Genomic DNA, 14,388 nt, shown 5'->3' with positions numbered 1-14,388 from the left:
GTGCAGTGAGAATCCAAATAAACATCTAAAAGTTCCACGTTGTCTGTTCAAGCATGAAACCGACTAGAGTGACAGAGGAGCAGATTAAGTTGTGACTTTTCCTTTTCGTTGGGGGATGATGCAAGGATTGGCTCTATTATTTACCATTAGGGACGTCACAACATGGAACGAGATGAAAAGGATGTTTTTGAAAGATATTTCCCAGCATCCAGAGCTGCTACCATTAGGAAAGAGATATGTGGGATAAGGCAATATAATGGAGAGACGTTGTATGAATATTGGGAGCGATTCAAGAAGCTATGTGTCAAGCTGTCCTCACCACCAGATAATTGATCAATTGCTAATTCAGTATCTCTATGAAGGACTGCTGCCTATGGAAGAAATATGATAATGCAGCAAGTGGAGGTACTTTGGTGGATAAGACTCCTGAGTCGCCAAACAGTTAATCTCAACATGGCTACCAATTCCCAACAGTTTGGTGCAAGAAATGATGCGCCACCCAAAAGGGTGAATGAGGTATACATCTTCCATTGAACAACAATTATCTATCTTACCTCTCTTGTTAGACAATGGGCTGTAGGGAATGCGCAACAAGTAAAAGCTTGTGGGATATGTTCGACAATGGGACACCAAACGGACATGTGCCCAACACTTAAAGAGGAAGGACTGCACAGTCAACGCAGTAGGAAACTTTCCTGGACCACCGAGGCAACATGATCCTTACTCCAACACGTACAATCCAGGTTGGAGAGATCATCCAAATTTCAGTTATAAGGAAATAGACAAGTAGGAGGTGGCCATAATTCTTCCAGAATAGACAACAACAAAGTTTTCAACCGAGCAACCTACCTCACAGAGTTCAAACTCATCCCTGGAAGTATAGTTAAGTCCCTTGCTTTGAATACCAAACAGTTTCAACAAGATACAAGATCTAGTATCAAAGTCTGGAGAATCAGATGGGTCAAATGGCAACTACTATAAGTCGTTTAGAGGCTCAAGTGGAGGGAAGTTGCCTTCTCAAACAATGGTGAATCCAAAGAGAAATGTGAATACAGTGACGCTAAGAAGTGCAAGAAAGTGGAGAAACCAAACTGGATAGTCTAAGTGTGTAAAGGAAGCAGAGATTGAAGATGAAATTGAGAAAGAAGAGGCTACAACTGAATCAAAGGTAATTCTTAACCCTTCAATTTAACTTCAATCTAATACTTTACCTTTCTGGCAGATTCGCGAATCAAAGAAAGAAGAGAGGATAAGAAATTTTGGAGATGTTTCGCAAGGTGGAAGTGAATAACCTCTGTTGGTTGCAATTAAGCAAGTGCCAAGGTATGCGAAATTTCTTAAGGAGCATGCACCAATGAGCAGAAGTTGAAGGTGATGAGAAGATAATAATGGGAGAAAATGTGTTAGCAGTTTTCCAAAGAAAACTTCCTCCCAAATCAAGGATCCAAGTATGTTTACAATTCCGTGTAAGATAGTAACACCAGATGAGAGAGTTATGTTAGATTTAAGAGCTTCGATTAATGTTATGCCACGATCAATTTATCTTCATTAAATCTAGGTCCTTGAAGATACTGGTGTTTATTATCCAATTGGCTGATCGTACTAATGCATACCCTGAAGGGGTAGTTGAGGATGTTCTTGTGCAGGTCAATGAGCTAGTGTTTCCGACTGATTTCTACATTCTGGATTGGATTATTCCTCTTCTCCTGACCCTGCACCTATCTACTAGGAAACCATTCCTAAATACAGCTTGGACAAAAATAGATGTTCATGATGGTACCCTCACGATGGAATTTGATGGTGAAGTAATTCATTTTAATTTTTGATGCCATGAAATATCCAACTGATGTTCAATCTATTTTTGCTATTGATGTTGTTGATCCTATTGATTCCATAGTGCAAGAGATCTTTGAGTTGAATATGCAATTAGTTAGAGGTTGCCCTTCTCAAACATGTGGAATTAGAGGAGAAAGGAGAGATGAAGCTCAGTGAAGAATTGAAGGAGACAGTGGCAGCTTTACATTCTTAAAACCGTTCCAGAAAGGTATGACGTTTCTTTTATAAAGCTCCCTGATTCTCACCAAAATTTGTTGCCTTCTGTTTTACAAGCCCCTATACTAAGTTGAGCCATTACTGAGCCATTTGAAGTAGGTGTACTTGGGAGAGAATGAGACACTGCTGGTAATTGTGTCGAAGAAGTTAACACCCAATCAAGAAGAGAAACTAGTTCGAATGTTGCGGGAGCATAAGGAAGCGATTGGCTGGACCATAGCTAACATTAAGGGGATTAGTCCTTCCATATGCATGCATTAGATTCTGTTAGAAGAAGGAGCCAAACCGACACGAGAAGCCACTGAAGATAAATACCCCAATGATGGATGTGGTGAAAAAAGAAGTCCTAAAGCTTTTAGATGCTAGGTAATTTATCCAATTTCCGACAGTAATTGGGTAAGTCCATGCAAGTTGTCCCCAAGAAATCTGGTGTTACAGTGGTGAAAAATCAAGACAATGAGTCAGTCCCTACACGTATTCAACAGGCTGGCGCTGTGGCTTGATTACAGGAGGTTGACTCAACAACTCGAAAATCACTTTCCACTTCCCCTTATTGTCAAATGCTTAGTGGTTAGCTGGTCATATTTATTACTGTTTTCTTGATGGATTTTCAGGTTATAACCAATTGTCATAGCGCCGGAAGATCAAGAGAAGACGACATTCACATGTCCATTGGTACTTTCGCCTACCGTCGATGCCGTTTGGTCTTTGAAATGCTCCAGCCACTTTTCAGCGATGTATGGTAAGTATTTTTCAAAATATGTCGAGTCAATCATAGGTTTTTTAGGATGATTTTAGTGTCTATGGTGATTCATTTGATAAGTGCTTGCATAACCTTACACTGATTTTAGACAGATGCATGGAAACTAACCTTGTACTTAACTGGGAAAATGTCATTTTATGGTAGAGCAAGTTATAGTTTTGGGGCATATTGTTTCATCTAAGGAATAGAGGTTGATAAGTCAAGATAGATTTTGTTACAGCTTTGCCTTACCCCGCCACTGTGCGAGAAGTTTGATCTTTTCTTGGCCATGTAGGTTTCTATCGGAGATTTATCAAGGACTTTTCCAAAATTGCATTGCCCCTAGGCAGATTGTTACAAAAAGATGTGGATTTTTAGTTTGATGAGTAGTGCAAGGAGGCATTTGAAGCTGAAAACATTGTTGATTACAGCACCAGTGATACACCCCTAATTGAGAGCTACTTTTTGAAATTATGTGTGATGCGAGCAATTTTGCATTAGCTGTTGTTTTTGGTCAACGAGTTGGCAGAGCATGTCACCCATTTATTATGCATCCAAGACCTGAATGGCGCCCACTAAATTGCTATCTACGCCTGAAAAGAACTTTATCTGTTGTTTTTTGCTTTAGAGAAATTTCGGTCATATTTGTGTGTGCTAAAGTCATTGTTTTTTTCTTATCATGCAGCTTTTAAGTACTTGCTCATAAAGAAGGAGGCAAAACCAAGGCTTATTTGGCGGATTCTTCTCCTCCAGAATTTGATTTGAGATTAAAGATAAAAAAAGGAGCAAGAATGTGTAGCAGATTACCTTAGCCGTTTGGTTCGTGGCAGCGATGAACTTCCTTTGCGAGAAACATTTCCGGATGACAATTGTTTTCCATTGAAATGGCGTCACCATGGTATACAGATATTGTCAATTTTTTTAGTTACTAACCTGTTGCCAAATGATTTGACTAGAGCTCAAAAAGACAAGATCAAAGTGATCTAAGTATTATGCGTGGACGATCCATATTTGTGGAAGCATTGCGCTGACCAAGTGATAAGAAGGTGCGTACCTGAACATGAATTTACTCCTATCCTAACCTTCTGTCATACCTTGCATGTGGAGGACATTTTGGACCATACAGGACAGCTCGTAAGGTATTGGAATGCGCTTTTATTGGCCATCGTTGTTCAAGGATGCCACATGTTCTGTAAGTCATGTGATAATTGCCAAAGAATAGGAAACTTCTCGTAGAGATCAAATGCCACAATCTCCCATATTTATTGTTGAAATTTTTTATGTTTGGGGCATTGATTTTATGGGTCCATTTCCTGTTTCCTTTGGTAATGTTTATATTCTGTAGCTGTTGATTATGTTTCCAAATGGTGGAGGCGAAAGCCCCCAACTGACAATTCAAGGTTGTTGCAGATTTTGTTAAAACTAACATTTTTGTCAGGTTTGGGATACTAAGCCATAATCAGTGATAAGGGCACTCGTTTTTGCAACAGGACAATAGAGGCATTGCTAAAAATACCATGTCACATACAAGGTCTCCACATCGTACCTCCCACAAACCAATGGCCAAGCGGAGTGTCAATAGAGAGATCAAGTCAATTTTGGAAAACAGTGAACCCAACCAGGAAGGATTGTCTTTGAGATTGAACAATGCATTATGGCATACAAACAGCATATAAGACACCCATTGGCATGTCCCCATACAGATTAGTGTTCGGTAAGTCGTGTCTCTTCTAGTAGAATTAGAGCGAAAGGCTATTGGCAATCAACCATTGCAATATGGAGATGAAGGAAGCTGGCGTTAATAGGAAGTTGCAATTGCAACTTGAGGAGTTAGGAATGATGCCTCGAGAGTTCACACATATACAAAGCAAAGACTAAAGCCTTTCATGATAAGATGATCTCAAGGAAGCATTTTTCAGTTGGCAGAAAGTCCTTCTTTTTCATTCAAGGCTGAGTTATTTCCAGTAAGTCGTTCTCGTTGGGTGGGACCTTTTATTGTGACTAATGTTTTCCTCATGGTGCAGTAGAAATACAGAGTTTGAAAACAACACAGGTGTTTAAGGTCAATGGACATAGGCTTAAGCCTTACTATGAAGTTTTCCAAGTTTACACTATTGAGGAGTTGGATTGGAGGAGTCGATACATGAGTATTGATGACCATGCAGAGAGTCAAGCCAACGACGTTACCAAAGGCGCTGCTTAGGAGGCAACCCAAGAATTCGATTTGATTTTCTTTTCCCTTGACTTCAGTTTTTTGTTTTGTTTTTTTTTTTTTTTGCTTGTCTCTACATTTGGGGTATTACATTGGGGACAATGTAGTTTTAAGTGTGGGGGAGAAGTTAGCTTGGATGGGTGTTATATTCTTTTTTTTTTTTTTTCTGTTTTTTTAATTCTGTTTCTTATTTTCTATTTAAAAAAAAAAAAAAAAAAAAAAAAAAAAGGGAGTTTTTTGTTTTTAGGAAGGTTTATGCTTTAAATCATGCCTTTGAATGTCTATGATGCATAAATAGTAACTGGACTTTGTTATTGAACATATTCCTTGACTTAGGATGTTAGCAATATTCATAAAATAGAGTTAATCATATTTGAATCTTTGTAGTTTTGAAACAATATGTCTTGAGAAGTTGTGTGAACTTGGTGCGACAGCATGATTGGAGGTGTATAACAACCCTTAAAAGAAAAAAAAAAAAAAAAAAAAAAGGAACAATTGTTTCTCTTAAGCTAGTCCTAAATTTGGGTTTAAGCAAATAGAAAAAAAAAAAAGGTATGTGGTGAGTCGGATGAAGCGTAAAACGCACTCACTCATAACACAACCATGAAATGAGATGGAGCATAAAATGCACTCATTTTTTCAAAACAACAAAAAAAAAAAAAAAAAAGAGAAAAAATATCCCTAGTTTGCTACCCAGTTTGTAGTAGTAAAGAGAAACAGTTGAGGAAAAGTTGAGGGTGAGTTGTACATGAATTGGTTTGATTAGTTTCCTTGTTTGCGTTGACTGATTGAGTAATTGTGGAAAATGATGAAGAGACGAATGTCATTAACTCTACATTATTATCTTTGCTGCTTCCTAAGTTAGGTATGAATATGCATGGATTAAATGTGTTGCTTATGCATCATGTGGTGTTTCTGGATATGACTGAGTGTAGCTTTTCTTTAGTGTTTGAATTAGTTTGCCTAGGACACGCAAAAGCTAAGTGTGGGGGAATTTTGATAGAGTGTAATTTAGATATTTTTATTCCTTCCATATTATGTTTTTTGTTATGTTTATTGGCTATTGAGTTGATTAGAGTTTATTTTGTGATTTTGGCATAGTTGGATGACTTTAGGAAATAAGTGAAAAGATTAGGAAATTCCAGATTTTGGTTATTCTGACCAGTGCTGCGTTTTTCAGGTTTTTTGGTGAGCTAGATTCCTTGATTGCAAAAGTGCTCTTCAGAGAATTAAAGTAGACAAATCAGGCTTTTCAGGAAGGTATTATGGCCAAGAATCCGAGTTCGTTTGGGTTCCAGTAGTTGTTGCAAAACCGGACCTGGAATCCTAGTCGCAGAAGGATTCCTTAGCTGAGTATTGAATCTTCGAACGGGCCTAACTAGAGGGTCAGATATCAAAGTGGGTGATTCAAAGCCCAGATCATCTACACATCTGGACTACACAATTTTTATAGTGCACGAGCCCAGAAAAGATCTTTTACATTGAGAGAATCCTGGTGCAGCTGAGACGAATTCTGTTTTCCATATCTGATAAGATTTTGACAAATCTGGAAGTCTATCTTCTAGGAAGCGTCTAGGAAAAAATTCCATGATTCTTGGGGAAGAATTAAGCAAAACACATGTTATTTAATTAGAGGTTTTTAGGTTAAACGGGGAAAGACAGTAGAGTTTTTTTTTTTTCAGAGTTTTTACTTTCAAGGTGAAGATGTGCAGCTGATCTTTCTTTTTCAGTTCAAGGGGATTTTGAAGCCTAAATTCATGCCATTGGTGTCCCTACTTCAGTAACATTATTCTTAATCTGTTTTTATTAGAATTGTTTATTTTATTCTGTTTAATTGTTTATAATTTTCTGTTTGGGTGATTTAGTAATGGCCTGCTGAATTGTTTAATCGGAATTTTATCTGTTAGAGTAGGAATTGTGATCCATAATTGTCCTTTCTCTATTCAATGGGTAACACATGATGATATAATGATTATGGACAAGTTTTCATTCTATCATCTTGAATAACATAACCTAAGTTAAATAATCCGAGCTTGTGTGATTGTTGCTTAGATTGATCTATTTTCCTAATTCTTAAGGCTGCCATTGAATTAACTTAGAGAGCTTATTCTAGGTTGTTCGAGGGTTAGGATCTACTTGAAGAGCTTATTTCAGTAGTGACGATTAAGGGAGAATTCTGGTAACAGAGCTTATTGTTTCCTAGGGTCAGTAGTTCCATAATAACGAGATAGAATAGTGTTACGGTTAGTTCGTGTCCAATGCATGTTTAGGTGGATCTTGAACCAAGAACTGATTGTTTTTAACCTGATTTTTTCTTCCATTAGAGACTTCTTTGTTTTACTTTAGTTTGCCTTGATTACAAACCCCTTTCATTACTCTGTTGTATTGTCATGTTCACTGTTTAGGGTTTTATTGTGTTGTTTTCATTGGGGCTATTGGCATAGAAAATAGGATTTAATCGATCATTCCCTGTGGGATCGACCCTTGCTCACCATATATACAATTTAGTAGTGAGGTTGTAAGGTTAATTAATTTGGTGCATTCAGCACGCTACCAATGAGACTGAGAAGTGAATCATGTATTAGCTTCTTAGGGTAATTGCCATTGTTGTATTGAACGTTAGAGATAGTTTTGAGAATCAATGAAATCAATTTAGGATTCTATTTAGCTTAACGAACTTGGAACTATTAACCTTCAATTTGTTGGGTGCGGAAGCTTAATAGGAAAGTAGGAAAACATAGCCTGAGAAGGTATGTTTTACACATTAGGGAGTCCGATTTATAATCCGTGCATTTGAGTGTAGAAGTAGCATAATTCGTAGATTAATTCATAAAATCCTAGTGAAGTCAAAACCCTAACCGTTTGTTTTTAATTGATATTTCTCTTGAATTAACTTTGCTATTATTAATTAGTTTTTAAAGTACATAGTAAATTTTGTTTTCACTTTAGCTTAAATATCTCCCGCATATCCAACATCTTTCGGTTTCTCCAACTTGATAAACAATAAGGAAAATCAGTGCTTAACAAGCAATCCTCATGGGAACAATACTCTACTTATCAATTTATTAATTTTTGCGACTAGTGCACTTGCTATACACATTGCATGTTGTAATTTCAATGCATCAAGTTTTTGGCGTCGTTACTGGGGATTGATTTTTGTGTTAACATTGAACTTTTCTTTTGTTAGCTAGATTGGAGTTTAATTTTAGTTTTAATTGTTTTTTTTTTTTTTTTTTTAGGTTAATTGTGTTGTTCTTTTCTGTTAGCTTGTGATCTCACACTTTTTTTCTTTCTGTGTAGTTTATGCGAAGAGCTAGACGTCATCCAGTGGTTCCTATTGATCCAGAGATTGAAAGAACCGCAAGAAGACTTAACAGAGAAAAAAGAGAATGAGAGGCTATAGTCATTGAGATGGCGGAAAACAGAACATTAAGAGAGATTTTAGTACCCATGGTTGATGGTAATGGTCCAAGTATAACTAGGCCACCAGTGCAACCCAACAACTTCGAAATAAAGCTGACAATCTTCCAAATGATCCAACAGTCGGTACAATTTAAGGGAGATCTGAAGGAAGATCCAAATTCACTCATTGCAAACTTCTTGGAGATTTGCGATACCTTCAAATCAAATGGAGTGTCAGATGACGCCATCAGATTAAGATTGTTTCCTTTTTCATTAAGGGATAAAGCAAAGGGATGGTTAAAGGCACTACCACCAGGAACAATCACAACCTGGAATTAATTGGCACAAAAATTCCTTACTAAATACTTCCCTCCAGCGAAATCTGCAAATATGAGAAATGATATCACATCGTTTCTACAGGAAGAGACTAAATCACTGTATGAAGCTTGGGAAAGATATAAGGAACTGCTAAAAAAGTGTCCACACCATGGTTTGCCAGTTTGGATGCAAGTCCAAATGTTCTATAATGGGTTGATGGTTAATGTGCAAATGATGGTGGATGCATCATCTGGAGGAGCATTGCAAAACAGGACACCTGAAGAAGCTTATGAGTTGCTTGAAGTCCTGGCAAGTAACAACTATTAGAGACCCAATGAGAGAATGCAGTCGAAGAAGTCTATGGGGATTCATGAAGTTGATGCTTACACGACCATTTCAGCCCAACTTACAGCACTTCAGAAGCAATTAAGAGATATGCAGGTGAATTCTATTTTACCACCTCAACTGACATGTGATTTTTGTGCAGGTAACCATGCGAGCAATGAATGTCAAGTGGGGAACACCTTTGCTTCAGCTTTATCATCATCGGAACAACTCAACTATTTGGCAGGGAATCAGAGACAACAGAACAATCCTTTCTCCAACACGTACAATCCTAGTTGGAGAAATCATCCAAACTTGTCTTGGGGCAATCAGAATAAGCAAAATAACCAATGGACTCAAAGAACAATGCCAAACAATCAAGTAGGGGTGAATAATCAACCAGGGGATCAAAGATTGTCAAAATTGGAGGATATGTTTGGGAAATTCATGCAAGAGACCACAAGTTTCATGAGTGAGACGAGGGCAAATTTCAGAAACCAAGGGGCGTCCATTCGAAACTTGGAGGTACAGGTGGGGCAAATAGCAAAAAAACTGAATGAGCGACCACAGGGTTCCTTACCAAGCAATACAGTGACAAATCCATGAGAACAAGTGAATGCAATAACTTTAAGAAGTAGAATAGTCTTGGAAGAGGTTGAGAAAAAAGGGAACGATGAGAACCCACCAAGTAAAGTGAAGGATGAAGAAATCATAGTTGAAGAGAAGCCAACAAGTTCTAGAGAAGAAGAACCGAAGAGGGAAAAAAGGCCAAGGCAAAAGAAAGAAAAATTGCCATTCCCTGAGATACCACCGGAGTTGGCACATCACACCCCTCCGGTGCCTTTTCCTTAAAGGCTTAGAAAGGAAAATCGGGATAAGCAGTTCACGAAATTTCTTGATGTATTTAAAAAACTGCATATTAACATTCCTTTTGCAGATGCCTTATAGCAGATGCCAAGCTACGCAAAATTCCTCAAGGAAATTTTATCAAATAAAAGGAAGTTGGAAGAGGAGGAAACAGTGATGCTTACGGAGGAATGCAGTGCCATTCTACAGAAGAAGCTGCCACCGAAACTCAAGGATCCAGGGAGTTTCACTATCCCTTGTGTTATAGGAGATATTATATTTGATAGAGTTTTGTGTGATCTGGGTGCAAGTATAAATCTAATGCCTCTTTCCATTTTCAGAAAACTAGGGATTGGTGAAGTGAAGCCGACGACCATATCCTTGCAGCTTGCAGATAGATCCATCAAGCATTTGAGGGGAATTATTGAAGATGTACTGGTTAAGGTGGATAAGTTCATTTTTCTGGCAGATTTTTTTGTGTTGGATATGGAAGAAGACAATGAGATTCCTCTCATCTTAGGATGACCATTTCTTGCTACCAGAAGAGCCTTATTGATGTGCAAGAGGGGAAGTTGATCATGAGGGTACAAGAGGAAGGAGTGACATTCAATGTCCTTGAGACTCTGAAAGTTCCATCGAAGTGAGATTCATGTTTCAAAATTGACTCGGTGGATCAGTAAGTAATTAAAGCTTCCAAGATTGATGATCCTGAATCGCCAATTAAGGGATGCATGATCAACTCACGGCAATTCGAAGATGAAGACCATAAACCAGAAGTTTACACAACATCCAGAGATAGGCCACAATCGAGCACTTGTCTTCACAAGGGACGAATTTCTCAGTTCAAGAATGCTGATGGAAAGTTAAAAAATCGAAAAGTTGTTGATGAGAACGCTCAAACCCTAAAAGGAATTACCAAGGGATGGAAATGGGTGGTTAAGCTCTCAACAAAGACCCGATGTGACAAGAATCAGCAACAATTGAAGCCTCAGTACAAGGAAAATGTTCGGGAAGAGATGTATCTGGATAGTTTGGATTGACGAAGGACTTGAGAAAGTCAAGCTTCCGACTATAAACAAGCGCTTCTTGGGAGGCAACCCAAGTATTTTCAATTTTTGTTTGTTGCTTAGAATTTGTTTGGTTGTTTTATGACTTAGGAATTAGTTTAATTTCGTTTGTTTTTTGTGTTTCAGGTGAATGATTGAAAAGTGGAAAATTTGGAATTCTCCATATTTCGCCGCAGCGAAGTTTATTCTTCGCCACGACATTGTACACACTGCCCAAAAGTGGATTAATGGAATTCCAGATTTCGCCTCGACGAAGACAATTTTTCAGCTCGGTGTTGTATTCACTGGAATTTTTCGCCACGGCAAGAAATTTTCTTCGCTGCGACATCGACTGTGTTGCGTAATTGGATTAAGAGCTTCGTTGCGGCGAAGTCTGTTTTCTATAAAAAGTCGTGATGACTTTTCATTTTTGCGAAAAACCTCCAACAGCCAAACACTTCCACCTTCAATCCAAAGAGTTCCAGTTAATTTTCTTCCTTCTACTCCACTCCTTAACCCTTATAAACACTAAATCACCTCACTTTGTCAAGGATTTTTGCAAAATATTAAAGAAAAGTTTGGAGCCCTAGGTTTTCCAAACTCTGGGGATCCTACAATTTGGGAAAAAAATCAATGAGATTGGTGGTGCATTCATCGTGGGAGTGGTAAGATCTCAAGTTCTCTAGCCTTAAATTTGATCAATTACGCTTGTTAATGCTTTGAGTGTGAGAATTTGATTGAATCTGTTGAGTTGTGGATTTTGATGCAATTTGTGGATTGATTTTGACTTAAGAAGTGTTGAGTTTGATTTGTTTGTTGTTGAGGAAGTTGGGTTGTCGATTTTGAAGTGGTGATTGAGTTTGGAAGAGTGGTGATTTGGGGGTGTAGGTGTAATTTTTGAAACCTTGGTGTGAATTTAGGAGTGATTGTGGTTTGTAGAAAGGGTACTTTAGTGTTGAATTGTCGAGTTGAATCACTTAGTTTGAGGGTAGATTTGAGTGATCATTATTGAAAACTAAAATGCCGCTCAAAATGGTTCCCAAAGGTAAAGGAAAACAAGTCAACAATAGGTTTGTAAATGAAAAGGCTAGGCAGCATTATGAAGGCATAATTAAACGAAAAGACAAAGGGTTTATTGCTGAGAAAGGATTGACCACAGTCCATAGAGAAGATTAGAATCGAGGGAGAAATTGGGATATCTTCATGAGTGAACCGGAGCACTTAGCCATAGAGCCAATAGTAAGAGAATTTTATGCCAACTTCCCTGAGTGTGATCTCGGGCATGTTTATGTGAGAGGTATCAATGTGCCAATCGATGCGAAGATTATCAATGATTTCTACAAACTTGATCCAATTGACCGTGATGAGTATTCGAACTTTAAGAAGAAGCAGATTAAGGAGGAAGAAATTCTTGAGGTCATAGCAAAGCCAAGTACGTCTTGGGAAATTTCGAATAAGGGGAGAAGAAGCATTAAAGGAACGAATTTGATTCCTATGGCTAGATTATGGTAGTATTTTGTCTGTGCGCGGATGGTTCTTGAGACACATTATAGTACAGTGGTGTTTGAGCGAGTAGTGTTAATTTATTCCATTGCCACTAGGAAGAAAATTGATGTGGAGAATATAATAATGGAGAGCATATAGCATGCAGCCAAACCAGGGCAAGGGAGCTTCGCCTTCCTACATCTCATCACTGAGCTTTACACTTGAGCAGGAGTCAAGAAGGCAAACGATGAATCATTTCTTCATCCTACCCCACCCCTCGATACCAACTATTATTACAAGCTCCTACATCGTCCTCCCAGCGAAGGACCCAACTCCGGATCGAAAAGACAAAGAACCACAACAGCTGCCATAACATCCAGTTTAACATCCTCGATAAGGGAGTTGCTGTAGCAAATTTTGGACAACGTGAATGGGATGGAATGACGTCGAGATTAGATGGCAGGGCAAACCCAAATGTTGTATGAGATGTAATACAACTGTTGCACCAATTTGGGCATTGATGTTTCAAACTTCCAATGGCAAGAGTGGGAAGAAGAGGAAGAAGATGATCCCATGGAAGAAGATGATGACGTCAAAGGAGAAGAGGAAGACGACAAATGAAGCCTGAAACACTTGTTTTTGGATTTTCTATTTTCATTTGTCTTGTTTTTGTTTTGTACATTGGAACTAATTTTCTTTTCTTTTTAGATTGTTAATTGTTGTTTGAATTATCTATTTTAGTTTGTAAGGGTGAGATTAGGTTGTAATTTTTTCATATTATTCCGTGGAAATTTCTAACACAATGGGCACCATAGAATTGCATTTGTTTTATAGATGATGATGATGAGGAAGCCAGGGAATGGGTATGCATGATGTTAAACGAAAATCAACCTTCACGGATTAATCAGGGAACTATCTCATACCCTTTGAATTATGTTTTTCTATTCCTGGGATGTACATGATGTGACATTGGGGACAAGAAGAAGTGGTAATTGACCTCAATAAATTGATGTTGCTTTAAAAAAAAAAAAAAAAAGAAATAGAAATTTGATAGTTTCATTTCAGAATCAAAGAAATAAGAACTGCACGTGTTTGAGGTTTATAAAATGGTTGACACCTTGATCGGTGGTTGAAAAAGAAAGCAGAGATTGATGTTGTTCTTAGTGTTTGCTTAAAGAAAACCGAGTTCTCTTACTTTGTTTATCTTATCCTTTCCTTTGGAACTCACTAACCGAGCCTAACGTTACAAGCCTGTAAAGACCTTTTGATCCTTAGTGATGTCTAGTCCTCATTAGTGGAGAGAAGTTCGATACTTAGGCTTATGGAGTCAACCACCATTTGATAAACTTTACATTTCTGCATAAAATAATCCGGGAAGTTGGAAGGTGGACTGAAGTGGGGATTACCTACTTAGGAGGCCGATAGAGAAAAATAGTCAATCAACTTATAACTTCTTGGAGTGTTAAGCATTTTCCAATAATCATGTTTCAACAATTTTTGAGACTTGTATAAATTCTAGGCAATTCTTTGTGTTTGATTTTGATTCTAATTTCTCTCATTTCATGTTTATTTTGTTATCTTTTTCTGTTTGTTAGTTGTTTTCTTTTAGTCGTATTTTATACCTAGTGCTTGGGGATGAGCATGTCCTAAGTTTGGGGGTATTTGATAATCCTAAAATTATACTGTTTATCGAGGCATTTTGGCTGGGTTTTGGATACTTCTTATTTCGTTTGTGCCTGAATTACAACTTAATTGCATATACTTTATGTTTTAGGCCAAAACGTGCAGTTAGAGCAAATAATGAGCGGAATTGAGTTTCTGGACCCAGAATCAAGCGAATCTCAGGATTCGGGGAAGTTCTTAAGCGGATTTGAAGTACTATGAAGCTTGTTCCTATTGGAGAGCACCAAAGATTGAAGATTCAAGCAAGGAAGCAAGCGGAGGGCAGATCCGTAATTTTA

General features: G+C 37.9%; 1 non-coding gene across 1 annotated transcript; it reads right to left on the bottom strand.

Annotated features, from left to right (window-relative positions):
- Positions 1-8,795: 8,795 nt before the first annotated feature.
- LOC116116736 lies at positions 8,796-8,902 on the bottom strand. Its single transcript, XR_004125849.1, has one exon. It is a non-coding gene; the product is annotated as a small nucleolar RNA R71 (small nucleolar RNA).
- Positions 8,903-14,388: the final 5,486 nt, after the last annotated feature.

The sequence above is a fragment of the Pistacia vera genome, unplaced genomic scaffold (genome assembly GCF_008641045.1).
Source record: "Pistacia vera cultivar Batoury unplaced genomic scaffold, PisVer_v2 Contig78, whole genome shotgun sequence".
Classification (NCBI taxonomy): Eukaryota; Viridiplantae; Streptophyta; class Magnoliopsida; order Sapindales; family Anacardiaceae; genus Pistacia; species Pistacia vera.
Note: the sequence above shows the minus strand (reverse complement) of the source record. Positions and strands in the feature narration are given on the sequence as shown.